Below are 14,791 nucleotides of genomic sequence, written 5' to 3'. Positions count from 1 at the left end.
CAGAGCGCTAACCCAGCCCGAAGACCTTAAGGTTTTAAAGCATCCGTTGCACTCTTTTCCTTCGACGGAGTTTTTATCCCGAAAAGGGTTTTACCGGCAAGGTTTTTAACGAGGCAACATCCACATGCTACCTGAGAAATACTCAACAACTATTCAAGGTTTCTTTTGCAATCAACCCCGAACACTGGAGGGTATCCCCCCTCCTGTAAGGTCATCCACTCGGAAGAACTAAGAAACGCCAAATAGGGTCCCAATAGGAAAACGATGTATCGGGCCAAACGGCCGAACGAACCGTGTCCGCATAGCCGGGCCCCCGATGGGGAAAAACTGTATACTTATGCCAAGTAATCGAAGAACACCTTTTATCAAAACATCTCACGCTCTATTAGCAACTCAGCATTCTTGCAATAACGACTCCTCCGTCGAAAACGACCCGAACACTCGGGGACTAACATCTACAATTCAACACCTGAATGACCTTCGGGTTGAGACTCCAAACTCATAAGCCCTTAACAAGGCAACATGAAAATCACGAAACATCTCCAAGGCCGAAGTGTCCCGAACACTCGGGAACTGGCATCGAAATCTCAAAAATCGCATGACCTCACGGTCAGAATCTCCGAAATCGTAATCCCTCAATGAGGCAATACAGAGTTCGTGAGTAACGGCTCCCAAGCCAGAACACCCTCGATGATTCGGGGAATGTCGCCAATCACCATTCATTAAAAAACCCGAGGCTATAAGACCCCTATCGGGCAGACTCGGTCTCGTAAGACCTACATAAGGCAGCAACAGTATCTATAAGACCTCAAGCAAGGCATGAACCGTACTTGTACCAAGTATCTAAAAACTGTAAAACCTCAAAGGCATGAAAAATTTGTAAGACCTTACTAAAGGCATAAACCCGTTCCCAAAGTTAAGGCTATATATCGAACTTGTAAGACCCCTAAAAGGCATACCCCTCGATATAGACGCCTAAACTACTTCATTTGGGATTAAAAATGGCTCCGGACAAGCACAAATGACTACGGTCATAAGGCTGTACTAGCTAAACTAAAGCGACTCGGGGATGCCTGACCGTCGCTACAAAATCACAGGCCTTCAAATACTTCGAATCAACTTTGAAAATAATTGGTTAAATAGGCTACCCTCGTCATAGGCAAAAGAGCTTCGACCACGTCAGCTCCAAATCACGGGCTTCGAGATACTCAACCTCCGAGCCAAACCTCCCGAGGTGCTCGATCATCACCACAAAGCGACTCGTAATCGAGGTTCTTCCCGAACTGTAGAAGAGTCAAGCAAAAATTATATCAAAAAGTCCTTAACGAGGGAAAAATAAAGCCAATAAAAGGTCGCTTCGACCCAAAACGTAAGAATCATTGTCACCAGCCCACATAAAAGGCCGCATCGGCCCAAGGCGTAAGAGCCATTGTTGCCAGCCCATACAAATTCGAAAACTTGAGGGTCGAATAAGCTCGAGTCGAAACCCGATTCAGAGGCTGAACCCAAAACATTTAACTAAAAATGCCCCAGGACAAAAGCATAAGAGATCAAACACCAGCTTACACCAAAAGGTCGCTTTGACCCAAAGCTTAAGAGCCATTGTAGCCAGCTTACACTAAAAGACCACATTAGCCTAAGGCGTAAGAGCCAGTGTCGCCAGCTTACACTAAAAAGATTTCTTCGACCCAAGGAATAAGAGCCATTGTCGCCAGCTTACACTAAAAGGTCACTTCGACCCATGGAATAAGAGCCATTGTCGTCATCTTACACTTAAAGGTCGCTACAACCCAAGGCATAAGAGTCATTGTCGCCAGCCCACACAAATGCAAAGCTTGAGGGTCGAATGAGCTCGAGTAAAAACCCGACTCAGAGACTGAACCCAAAATAGTAAACGAAAAAGGTCACATCGACCAAGCGCGCAAAAACCTACGGGCCAGCCTAACGAGCCTTAGGGACATATCACGAATCTAAGGATTCCTGCCAAATAAAATTCCAGTTCACCTGGCCAAATTCGATATAGAAGAAATAAGGCCACAAGGTTTTCTTTTATACACATATACAAAAAAATGCGATCTCCATCTACAAACATGCTTTGAAAATGCTATATACAGATGGCAAAATCTACGCCTCCCCCCACAGGGCTATGGCCTGCCGGCCTCATCTTCTCTTTCTTCAATATCGGACAGAAGTCTCTGAGCATCACACTCATCCGCCCTCGCTCGCGCCAACTCTTCCGAAAGGACAAAACCCCTAGCACGGATCTCCTCGAGAGTCTTTCTTCGAGACTTGCATCAAGCATATTATTTGGTCCTCTCTTCACGGTCGAGGACCATTCTCAGCTCAGCTTGGGCATCGTGAGCGTCCTTTAAATAGATCGCCACATCCTGGCCAGCCTTGGTTCGGTTCATTACGGCTTCAGCCCGGGCATCAACGATCTCAGCCCTGACCTTCGAGAGCTCGGACTCGAGCTTTGTAATCATTTCCATTTGAACCAAAGCATTATCACGAGCTAATCAGAGTTGAGCCTCAAAGGCAGGAACTTTGGCCAGAGCGCCCTTCCCCTCTAAAGCCTAGACTTCCGCTTGATCTCTTAGCTCATCATGCTCGCGTTTGGCTCGGCCAGCTTCATTCTGAAGGCGCTCTAGGGCCTATGTCTTTTTCTACAACTGAGACAAACGAGACATCAGCCTTAGAAATGAGAAGACGGAACACACACTCACCCGAGACAGAAAATTACCTGCTCCTTTAAGTAGCTCTCATAATTCAAGCTCCGACTCACTTCCTTTTCATCCCAAAGGAGCTTAAGGGATCTCTCCTCATCCAGATCTTTCCGCAGCCTGGCCTCAATACGAATCAGCCCGGACTTAAGCTCGACGAAGGCCTTTAAAAGAAAAACCAATAAAGAAGGGAAAATGCGAAACTCAAAAGGCCTATGCCAAAACTTACCACGAAGTGAAGCCGCCGGGCTTCCTCGAAAGCCGAGCGCACATTTGTTAACCTAGTTCCCTCAGCCCTGAAAGAATTGACTCTAGTCAAGACACGATCGCTCGAAGTATACGACCCCGGGCTTCTAGTATCCCTCGAAGTGCTGTCAACGAAAAACGTAGGCGATGGCAACGGAGAAACCACCTTCCCAGAGCCAGGAACCACGGGCGCGGCAGGCTCAAATGATGCTTCCGCTCCGAAGCCCCGATCCAGTTTTGCCTTGCTTTGAGCGCCATCGCCCTGTGAAGGTATCTCCCGCTTATTATTATCTTTCTTTAGCCCGAAAGCTAGCAACCCTTCCCCCCTCTCCAAAAGAGCGTTGCCTAGCCTCAGAAGGCCCTCTGATGCCTACAATAGCAAGATTAATACACAAAAAGGGAAAATGCCTCTCCATGTGAAGGAAGGGAAAGGAAAAAATAGCATAACATGCACCATGATGTTTGTCTTCCCATTGGCCCCGGGAAAAAGCTCGCCACCAGCGCTCATAACGAGTCGAGTGAGTCACCAACTTTTGAACCCAATCCGACAAATCAGGAATGTCGCCCGACACCCACGAAACCCCTACAGAAAAAGAAAAGGAGGCATAATCACAAAACTAGCCTTCGCCATAAACAAAACTAAGAAGGCACGGAGTGCACCACTTACGTGTATAGTTCCATTCCTCAGGGAATGGCATAAGCTCCATAGGGATAATGTCAGCGGTCCAAACTCGGACGAATCGACCCATCCGCTCCCGATCTTCGTCTTCCTGATCATCGATGACGAAGGGCGTGGTCGATCATCATTCCAAGGTTAGCAGACCCCGATAGTGAAAGGGCTGGTACAACTTGATAAGGTGACTTAGCGTAAATTCAAGCCCTATTCTCTTTGCAAAAAATCTCATCCTCAACGCTATTCGCCAAAATGACGGATGGATCTGCGCCAAGGTAACCCGATACGTTAAACAGAAGTCGAGCACAACCCTATCAAGGGGGCCCATTATTAAAGGATACATGTACACATTCAGGAACCCATTAGCGCGATCTGTGATGCCTTCATCGTGAAAGTATCTATAACACTACTGCCTCCCCCCATCTGCAGTCTTTTCTCACTAACCCAAGGTATTCTTCTCCTATCATAGAAGCAATCTTCAAGGTACGCTCTCGTTGGCCCTGTATATTGGAGGCGGAACTCTCCCTTCTCTACCAGACAGACCCCGATGTAGTAGTCATGGTGGTGTCAAAATCAAAGAACTAGAGTAGGAATTTGTGCAAGTACGTTAGTACTGAAGTAACAAAAATCTTAAAAATAAAGGTAACCGCTTAAAATGATGGGATCTTCAAAGGGGCAGAAACGACCCTATATATGGAAAAAAACGACGACTACCCGCCTACCCAGAAGGCTAACGGCATTGTCGCCATTCGCGAGGTGGTACCCGACCTCGAGAACCTCCATCAAAAAGAAGGTTAGGTTATAAGAAGCAAACAGAATCATCACCAGTCCCCAGGTGGTACCCGACCTCGAGGAGTCTTCTAAAAAAGAAAAAATATTTGGGCTCCAAGAGGCCAACGACATTGTTGCCAGTCTCGAGGTGGTACCCGACCTCGAGAAACTCCATCAAAAAGAAGGTTAGGCTCTGAGAAGCCAACGACATCATCGCTAGTCCCGAGGTGGTACCCGACCTCGAGGACTCCCCTCAAAAAGAAAAAAAGAGTTGGGCTCCAAGAGGCCAACGACTTTGTCGCCAGTCTCGAGGATGGTACCCGACCTCGAGACCCTCCATAAAAAAGAAGTTTAGGCTCTGAGAAGCCAAAGGCATCAATTCCAGTCCCGAGGTGGTACCCGACCTCGAGGACTCCCCTCAAAAAGAAAAAAGAGTTAGGCTCCAAGAGGCCAACAACATCGTCGCCAGTCTCAACTCTCAAGGATGGTACCCAACCTCGAGAAAATCTATCAAAAAGAAGGTTAGGATTTGAGAAGCCAACGTCATCATCGCCAGTCCCGAGGTAGTACCCGACCTCGAGGACTCCCCTCAAAAAGAAAAAAAAAGTTGGGCTTCAAGAGGTCAATGGCATCGTCGCCAGTCTTGAGGTGGTACCCGACCTCGAGGACCTCCAACAAAAGAAGTTAGGCTCTAAGAATCCAACAGCATTATCACCAGTCCCGAGGTGGTACCCGACCTCGAGGACCTCCATCAAAAGAAAGTTAGGCTCCAAGGAAATAAGCATTTAAGCTCCACCCATATAGACTTGATCACGGGATGCCATCTAAATTCGGGTAAAACCTTATTGGGGATCTACCTAATACGCCTTAGGGCTGCTTACGCTATGTTCAAAGCAGGTTCCCAGGTGGTCCAGATTTGAACGGACCCTCAGTCGGGAACAATCCCTATCATTGGACCTCTAAGCAAATTTCCCCTCAGAGATTACCGCAAGGTCCAAATGACAAATCACGGTCTCAAGGCTCGAGGCGTTACTTCCATTCAACTCAAAGTAAGGGTCCCGACGACCCGACCTTATCGGACCAATCCAGGCTTGGCCCAAGGAACGACAAAGGATTCCACAAGAAGTCATTTTAATAGGCCAAAGGTCAGAAAAAATACTCACATCCGGGTTCGATATAGCCAGTAGCCGACAGAGTCATGCATACGGAGTCTCCATAAACATAAATGAAAAGGAGTATAGCAAGCACCGAAGACAAAATTGAAGGAACATCTTTTGTATTCATAAACATTTGGTTACAACAGCCTACGAGGGGTCCTTACATATGATTACAAAAGCCCACGAGGGGTCTTTACATAGAAACAAAGAAGCGAAAGGGTATACATATCGTAAAAGCCTAAGAGCCTAGCCTACTCTTAAAGGTGCATCCTCGGCAACAGCATCTTCGGGCATCATCTCCTCGGGCATACGTCCTCAAAGAAAATATCTTCCAAGCGCCATCCCCTCGGAAGTCTTATCTCAACCCTTAGGAATGGCATCTTCAAAAGGGGAGATAAAGAAGAGGAAAGCGGTGGAGAAGAGAAAAATGACGCAGAAGAAGCAGAAAGAAATGAAGAAGTGGCTGGGTGAAAAATCTGGCTAGTATGGATCTCGCCAGCACTACTATTGCGAATCCACTTCTTGAGACGTCACATCGGTGCGGAATACAATAGTTAGTAGATAGTACCACCTGACTCCATGGAAAGCAAAATGAGTGAGGCGCCGCACCGGATAGTTGGGGGAGGTGAGCAACGGTGTAGAGTCTGAACACCCCCCTGAGCAGCGGTGTAGAGTCCAAATATTTCCCCGAATCGGGAGAAATCGGCCTTCTACTTCGTCGTCCCGATCCAACGACAGTAATAACAATAACAACAACAACAACGAAATGGTGTAATCTCGCTCGACTGAGGAAAGTCCAGGAGATAGGCCTTGGCATGGCTGATAGAAGCGCCGCCATACAATCGTGAGGCCATGGGCCTCAAACATGGCGAACGATAATGGATAAGGATGGTAAGAAGAGAATCATGGATAGATATGGGAAGGCATTTGGATAAAAAGTTGATCCGATGAGGCTCCCATTTATAGGAAGGGCGATAGCGTAACCGACGACACCATTATTATCTTCGAAAGACGTAACGGTAGGCACAGTTAATGCGTCTTTGGGAGCTGAATCGGCAGTGGTGTTATAGCTTTGATGAACGATAAATCGTAACACTTTGAATGATTCTGGAGAAGCGAAACGAGGGGACATTTTCGGCTATCACAGAGGCTTGCATCATCGGTATGACATCATCAGAGGAAGCCCGAAGAGTTGGTTGTCAAAATCGTTTCTTGTCGCTCCTCTCTAAGAAACGCGGGGACTATCTATATACGGCAAAATCAGAGGGTCCAATTCCTCGTCATCGAGGCACCTCAGAACATCATCTCGAAGTCTCGATGCTACAAGACCATGGTCGAGTTTCCTTCCTCGAGGTTCGTCGACGCCTAACCTTGGGACAATGTTGATCACATCTATGATAGAAATGGGTAGTTCCCAAGGCACATGACTAAGACTGACATAGCCTAGTGGATTACTCTAAACCCGAATCAGGGTGTCGTCTGGCTGTCCCATCTCCGTATCTTTGTCATTAATGCATTTTGTACTATGTTAGAATTTCTCTCCTATATAAAGGGGGATCCCTGTCATTTTGTAAGGTTCTGTTACTTCAGCTGCTCCACACAAAATATACAAGAACATTCTCTCTGCTCTCTAATATACTCTCTTGATATTATTGTTTCCATTTATTGTTCATCATTTATTGCTTGTCATTGGCTATAAAGAGCCTTCATTAATTTTATCATAACTGTTAGCCCTACCCCGATTACCCCGAATAGCTCACAGCTGAGCTCTAGAATTGACCTCGAGGCCCCCGAATCGACAAGCTCGAGGCCCTGATTGTTTGCCTATCGGTTTGATTATCATTCTACCCTTAATTGTCATTTCGTTTCTAAGTCGCACATATACAACATCAACTGCTTAACAACTAGCATAAAAATAGATCACGTATTTTCAGAGTCCCATCAACAAATTTAATTGTTATTACCATTTTCACGGTAAACAATTAGTATGAAAAGTGTACGGTTTTCTTTATAAAATCAATTAAACTACTCAAATATATTAGTATTGAGACACTAGCCTAGATGAGCAAAGATTTCCTATAAGCCTTTCATTTAGAAAGCATTATAAATTGATAAAAGTTTACCTTCATTAGGTGTTCACTTAGGGGTCGTTTGGTTGGAATACAGATTGTGTCGGTATAAGTTATGCCAGTAGAAGTTATGTTGGGATAAGTTATACTGGGATCGTTGTTTATTCACCGTTTGGTATGTTGTATTAAGAATGACAATTGCATAATTTCTAAGAAGAAGGTATAAGTTATACCAGTGCTTATTACCTCACCCTCTATAAGGTATAAGTTATCCCGGTATTAAAATTATCACTGGGATAACTTATACCTGGTTTGCTAACCAAACATAGTATTAAGGTGATATTAAACTTTTATACCACCCCTATACCTACTTATATCTCATACCGAACGAACCCTTAGGGGTCGTTTGATTTGAATACTGCTTATGCCGGGATAAGTTATGCTGGGATTAGTTATGCTGAGACTAGTTATCCTGATATTATTTTTTATCTATTGTTTGGTATGTTGTATTAAAAATGACAATTGCATAATTTATAAGAAGAAGGTATAAGTTATTCCGGTATTAATTACCCCATCCTCTACAAGGTATAAGTTATCTCAGTATTAATTTTAATCTCGGGATAACTTATACCAAGTATGCTAACCAAACTTAAATATTAAAATGGTATTAATTTTTAGACCAGCACTATACCTTTTTATACCTCATACCGAACGACCCCTTACATTATTTGAAAGTTTTTGACTCATGTCACTCAATTTAATAAAGTTTGTTAAGACAGATATAAACTAAAAATAGATCAAATAAAATGGGACAGATGAATGATTTCAAAAGAGTTAATCATGATGAATCTTGACTCGGTAATTTATTCTCATGGATGGTCGTCTCTTACCATATTTTCATCCAGCTGAAAAAAATATATGAAGCTAAATTAATATTTTTCGAAGAGTTAGTACTTTTTGTGAAACAAAGAGTGATAAGTAGTACTCACTCTAGCTCAATTTATGTGATATAGATTGACTACATAAATAGTTTTAGAAGTTTAAAAAACAAATTAAAATTTGTGGTCTAAAACAAGCTTTAAATATTTGTAATTAGTATAATTTATCTCAGGAATAAAACAAAAACTTTAAAGATAAAGTATTTCTAAATATAAAAAAAATCTATCTTATGCATAATAAAAATGAAAATGTGTCATATAAAATAAGAAAAAAATTATTTGTTCAATTTTTGAAAAAAATCTGAAGATAAATTTTCAAGTTCCAAAAACTAGTTTGGGCCACTAGTTTTTGGGTGAAAATTTATCTTCGACTCACAAAACTTTAATATTTTTTTATGTAACTGCATGTTCAAATACAATTTTAACTTTCAAAATTATTTTTCAAACACAATTTCAAAACTCTTTTTTTTCAAGTTTCAACTAATCTATGTTACAATGCTAGCGTAAAAACTCATATTGCCTTTTGAATTTTAGCACGTCATACAGAAAAAATGTACCTGCACCAGCGTTGATGCACTAGGATATTCTTAACTTAGAAGTTATTGGAAACATTTATTTTGATTCATTCCACATACCAAATTATATTGTCACTCCTGTAATATGACTTAGTTAAGGATATATCTCATGGAGTATATTTTAAATCAAACACTTATGCTCTCTTATACTAGGAAAATCTTATACACATATTAGTTTGAATAATATTTTTATTTCATAAGAATGTTAAGTGTTTAGTTTTTGAAGCACGCGTTTTGAATAACTAAAAGAAAAAAATAAAATATGTATACGGTCGAAATTGGATTTGCCCTTTTTGTATGACTAATCGAGACTGGAACGCGATAAGCCAAGGTTCAACCACATATCACATCGAACCATGATGCAAAGTTAGATTGCCAAGCTCGTGGCACTGAGACCGATCAAGATCGAGATCGGCCCAGATCGAGACCGAACAAGATAGAGATCGAGGGAAGCTTACCGAGCCGAATAACGAATAGTCGAAATATCCGTAATCGGACGAGGATCACGGCATGTATCCCGGCACGTATCAAGAAGAGGTCGATTAATTAGTCAATCATGAGATTTCTTACCTCATATAGAATTGTACCTAGAGTAGACCCCCCTATTATATAAAGGGGGTCTGATCATTTGTAAATGCATCATATTCACGCAATACTAAGCAATATACTGTCATTTTCTAGCTTTCATTATCTTGTTATTATGTTCATAAGCAAGTTGAAACATATTTGGTTCAAGGGTGACCGAGCTCGAGGGACAAAGCTGTTCAATTCGTGTGGTTTGCATTATTTCTTTCATTGTCAATATCAATACTAATTTATTCTTCTTAATTTGTACCAAGTTATATCACGTCTCCTTAAATCCGCGTATAAATTCAATTGTTATCCGATTTTAGGGTAAAGAGTTTGGTGCCCACCGTGGGGCTAAGGATAATGGTGGCTATCTGGTACAAACTTTCGCAATGCATACTATTTTATACTTGTTCTTTGAAGTATCTTTGATTATAGGATTAAAAAATATCAAACTCCCAGTCAGCACCTCAACACATTGATAATGATCTCAGCCACCACGGCGAAAATGAGAACATTGCACCAACAAACGATGTGCCCCCTGTTGGCCTCGATGGAATTCTGGCTGTAGATCCAATCGACGTTAGTTCACATGTAGCAATAAATGGAAATTTGGTCATCGATCCCGAAATCAGCATCCGTGGGGATGACAGATCAGTTACTCAAAGCGTACGTGGCGGTGAAGATGGCTGGATCAGCCTGCGGGTGATCTTCAAAATGTTGCAGGCTCAATAGTCGGCAATAGCCCAACTCCAAAACCAGAACGACACACCAAGCATGGTCAAACTTGAGCCATCCCAAGAAATCGTGCAGAGGGTCGAACCGGTTTCAAGAAAATTGAACGAGAAGGAATCAGAGACCAATCCTTCTATCATGAATATGCTTGAAGAACTGACAGAGCGAATCAAGATGGGGGAAAAGAAGATCGAGGAAAACGACAAGAAGGTGGAAACCTATAACTCTAGGGTTGACCAAATCCCGGGGGAACTACCAATATTGAAAGGTCTGGATTCCAAAAAGTCGTACAATAACCTTTCCCCCCGAGTGCGGCTCTAAAGCCAATATCCAAGAATCTCAACATGCCTGATATTCCTAAGTACAATGGGACAACTGATCCAAATGAATACGTCACCTCCTACACGTGTGCTATCAAAGAAAATGACTTGGAAGATGACGAGATCGAATCCGTCTTGCTAAAGAAATTCGGGGAGACTCTATCAAAGGATGCTATGATATGGTATCATAATTTACTACATAATTCTGTTGACTCGTTTGTTATGCTTGCAGATTCTTTCGTCAAGGCACACACCGAGGCCATCAAGGTCGAAGCCAGGAAGTCGAGCCTTTTCAAGGTAAGGTAGAAGGACAACGAGATGCTTAGAGAATTCGTGTCCGGATCCCAAATAGAACGGATGGACTTGCCATCGGTCGCTGGCGATTGGGTTCTTCGAGCTTTCACTCTAGGTCTTAACGTTCGGAGTTCAGTGGCTTCACATCAGTTGAAGACGAATTTGATCGAATACCAGATGTCACTTGGGCTGATGTGTATCGATATCAGTCGAAGATCAGTGTCGAGGATGATCAACTAGGGGCTCCTTCTGGGTCCGTTTACCCTACCAGACCCGTCGATATAATCAATAGGGATATCGACCGAGAAACAAGGTCGAATATAGATCGATATCAGGCATATAATAGAGATCGTAGGAACAACAGATCTGGGCAAAATTCTGCACAAAATGAAAGAAGAAATGATCGAAGTTTAAGCTCACGGGGACTCTTGAGCAAGAATAGCTTCAATAGATCTATGGGACCCAAAGAGGCACCACGATTATTAGAGTATAACTTTGATGTTGATGTGGCTGCCATCGTTTCGGCTATCGGGTGCATTGATAACTAGGGATTCTAGTCTATTTTATACTGTCTTTTGCTTGAGTTTTGGATTAAAAATGTATACAAGTAATCTCGAAAGATTACATGTTGTGCTTGTTTGCAGTGTTTGGTCAAAAAGTGATAAAGAAGTCAAAACCAGCTCAAAAAAGAGTGAAACCTATACAAGTGCCAAGAACAAGTCAAAGCACCGCTATAAAAGTAAATCCACTGCGACTACAATAGACCCACCGCGGTCCCGGTCCATTTATTGCGGTCCGCGGTGGAAAAGATCAAAGAAGATGCAATCCTGGAATTTCAAGAAACGCGGATCGTGGTAGCTTCATTGCGGCCGTGGTGGCCTCATTGCAGCTGTGGTCCATTTGTTTCGGTCTACGGAGAAGAGATTCAGAGAGCCTGAAGTTTGGAAGTTTTCAAGACACCGCTGACCGCGGTTGATTTTATGCGGCAGCAGTGAAGCCATTGCGGCCTCGGTCCATTTATTGCAGACCGCGGTGGCCAGATTCAGAGAACAAGATTTGAATCCAAAAATCCTCACCGCGGCCGCAGTCCATTTTCCGCAATCCACTGTACCTCCTTTAGGGGCATTTTTTCCTAGAAAATCCGACCTTGTATAAAAACTTCTTTTTCATATTTTTAGGTCATCTCATATGTAGCTGAGCACGTGAACACCGTTTTAACCTATTTTGAGTAATTTTGTAGCTAGTTTAACATTGAATCTTCGAATCTTAGCTTGTAATTATATTTTATGGGTTATTCTTCATCTCAATATGTGATTTCTTCCATTATTATGAGTAGCTAGACCATTAGCTAGGGTTGTGGCTCAACCCTAGTGTGGGTATTTGATGAGTCTCTTCTTTTAGGGCTTAGATATTTATGGGTGGTTGATATTTGGCCTGATTTGTGTTTTCCATGTTGAATTAGTGGTTGCAAACACTAATTTGTGCCTTTTGACTTGGGCTCTTCTTGAGCAAGAGATCTTGAGTCTAGGAAAATCAGGCCAATAAGGTATTGGGGCGTATTCAAGAGATTGATAGCCCCAATTAAAGGGTTAAACCTAGAGATAGTAATACCCAACTTGAGCCTATATTGCTTGCACAATTTTGACACCCAATTGGTCTTGAGAAAGCCAATTAGGGCAAAGTCACTCAAGCTACCGAGAGGTATAGAGTGAGTAATTTCGTGCATTGGCTATATCGCAATCCCAAACCTAACAACTTTGCCTTAGGCTTTAGAACCAGTCAAGTATTCACATAGGGGAAAGTCACTTCCCTAGTGCCTTACTATAACTTAAGAAACCTCACAAAAAGATCACATACTTAGCTTAATTTCAGCATCATTAGTGATAATCTAGATTATTGAACCATCAACGCATGCTTAGAAGTGTAAACAATTGCTTTGCATGTTAGCTCCCTGTGGATTCGATCCCGACCTTCTCGGGTAAAAGCTTCATCGACCGCTCATGCCAATCTGTAGTGGTGTAGGTTGGACCCGATCACGCATCAAAGAAATCAAGTGGCCTCGACCTTTGCAAATTAATCCAACACAAAGGGATCCCAACCAAATATGTAAATACCATGGCACGCACGACCATGGGATGGAGGACTGTCGATGATTGAGGGAAGAAGTAGCCCAATTTTTTAACAACGGTCATCTTCGAGAATTTCTAAGTGACCGAGCTAAGATTCACTTCAGAATCAGGGACTCCAACAAACAAAATGAACAAGACGAACCCATCAAGTCATCCATATGATCATTAGAGGGGTTGAGTTCCTCAAGGTCCAGTGATGAAACAGACCAAAGTGTTAATCATAAGAGAAAAACGGAATCGGGATTACTTACCAGAAAGGACAATATCTTTCAATGACAAGGACGCAGAAGGAATCATGCAACCTCATAATGATGCACTGGTAATTTTGTTCTTATAAATAAAAGTAAAGTTAAACATGTGCTAATTAATCCAGGTAGCTCATCCAACATCATTCGGTCGAGGGTCGTAGAACAACTCGACCTACAAGACCAGATCGTACCTGCGGCTCGAGTGCTGAACGGATTTAACATGGCTTTTGAAACTATGAAGGGAGAAATAACGTTGCCGGTAAACATTGCTGGTACCACCCAAAAAACCAAGTTCTATGTAATCAAGGGGGATTTTCGATACAACGTCCCTGTTCGGGAGACCATGGATCCACAACATGAGGGTCGTACCTTCGACCTTTCACCAGGTACTAAAATTTCCAACACTAGAGGGGATAAAGATAGTTTACAAGAACAACCTGCCGTGAAGGAGATGTTTGCCATCGATGAAGTAATTCCAATATCGTCACTCTCATCGACGAAGGACTCAGGTTCGAAGGCAAAACAGGAAGCCAATGGCAACTATCGCCAGCTTTGACCCAATTGGAAAAGCAGGGGATTGACGAAGATAATGACTTCGGGTTTCCTCGATCCTTTATCACTCCCAATGATTTCGATGCCACCAAGTAACGGTGGAAGAGCTGGAGCAAGTCATTGATAAGTGGAAATTTTGACTACTTATTAGCGCATTTTAGCTTTCATTTTAGTCAAAACGCATTTAATTGTATTCCCGAAAATTGATAAAATATGCTTAATTGCAGGAGTATTGAAATATGAGCCGTTAAGATGAAATCAAACTCAAGAATGAGTGGTCTGAACTCAAGGACAAAATCAGGCACAAAAGCTCAAAGTGCGGACCACAGATTTCCATCTGTGGCCGCAGATTGTGAAGGAAAGTTTATTAGAGTCCAAGTGCAAAGTGCGGTCCACACATGAAATGTGCGGCCGCAGAAGTTGTCCAAGAGATGAAGTTCAGAGAGTGTTCATTTCAAAGGTTGAAAGAAGTGTAGACTGCACAATTATTGTGCGGTCGCATAAGTCAGCTAAACGGCCGTACTCAGAAATGTGTGGTCCGCAAAAGTGCCCTACGCGGCCGCACCAAGAAATGTACGGACCACAAAAACTGAGAAATACGCCCGCAATCCAAAATAGTGCAGCCGCAAAGATCCAATCCTGTGAAACTGAAGCGAAGTGTGGACCACACATGAAATTGTGCGGTCGTAGAACCTCTGAAAGGGCATTTTTGTCCAAAAATTCTAGCTTTGTATAAATAGAATAGTTTCACGAAATTAGGTCAAGTTTTGAATATTAAAAGTGCTATAGTTGTTTCT

Source organism: Nicotiana attenuata, unplaced genomic scaffold (genome assembly GCF_001879085.1).
Source record: "Nicotiana attenuata strain UT unplaced genomic scaffold, NIATTr2, whole genome shotgun sequence".
Classification (NCBI taxonomy): domain Eukaryota; kingdom Viridiplantae; phylum Streptophyta; class Magnoliopsida; order Solanales; family Solanaceae; genus Nicotiana; species Nicotiana attenuata.
Note: the sequence above shows the minus strand (reverse complement) of the source record.